The sequence below is a fragment of the Cydia strobilella genome, chromosome Z, assembly GCF_947568885.1.
Source record: "Cydia strobilella chromosome Z, ilCydStro3.1, whole genome shotgun sequence".
Classification (NCBI taxonomy): Eukaryota; Metazoa; Arthropoda; class Insecta; order Lepidoptera; family Tortricidae; genus Cydia; species Cydia strobilella.
Genome location: NC_086068.1, coordinates 60,391,295 through 60,392,161, shown reverse-complemented (window position 1 = coordinate 60,392,161; position 867 = coordinate 60,391,295). Strand labels below are relative to the sequence as shown.

At 40.4% G+C, this 867-nt stretch overlaps 1 non-coding gene across 1 annotated transcript; it reads right to left on the bottom strand.

The window, feature by feature from the left end:
- Nucleotides 1-457: 457 nt before the first annotated feature.
- On the bottom strand, nt 458-530 carry Trnay-aua (transfer RNA tyrosine (anticodon AUA)). The gene has a single exon. It is a non-coding gene; the product is annotated as a tRNA-Tyr (tRNA).
- Between the last annotated feature and the right edge of the window lie 337 nt (nt 531-867).

Here is an 867-nt window from a genome sequence, read left to right as displayed (position 1 = left end):
GTGCTAATACCCATACTTAACTTTTTTTTTAAGCAGAAACATATGCGAGCGTTACTCCAGATTTTTAAATTAAAGGAAAAATGGAATAATTTACACCTCTGGCAGGACTCGAACCTGCGAACATTGGAACATCGGTCCAATCGCTTCTGCCAACTGAGCCACGGAGCCCTACATAATTTATGGCACAAAGTGTGGTGGTCTTTTTTGTCAATAAACTTGGATTCTTGCATATAAAACCAGGTTCTAGAATATAGGTACAGACAGGGTAAGAAAAAAATGTTTTTGAAGTTTTGAGTGAGGTCGACGGGTTTCAAAGTTTTTAATATTTGTTAGAATCCTTATGCACTTTTTCTATAGTGTGAGTAAATGTATGAATAATTACGTAGTTATTAACAAGCAGAAATGTCTGCGATCGATGCTATTAAGCTTAGAATAAATTTAAAAGTGGAAAAATTACTGCCTTGGGTGAGACTTGAACTCACGGCCTCTGGATCTATACTCCAGCGCTCTGCCAATTGAGCCACCAAGACCTCATCCATAGTCAGCAAATCTTCCCACTATATGGGTCTAGGGGACCCTAGCGATATCTACCGTAAGAGTGTTACACTTCTTAAACGGCCACCGGAGTTCCAAGTAATATTGGAAGTTCACGTTCAGTTAGTGATAGTTTAACAAACTTACATACATACATATAATCACGCCTATTTCCCGGAGGGGTAGGCAGAGACCACGGATTTCCACTTGTTACGATCCTGACATACCCTTTTTCGCTACCTTCACTTTCATAACGTTCCTCATACACGCTCGCCGGTTTAGGGTGCTCTACCTGGACTTTCTTCAGGATTTCCCCGATCTGATCAGAAAAAG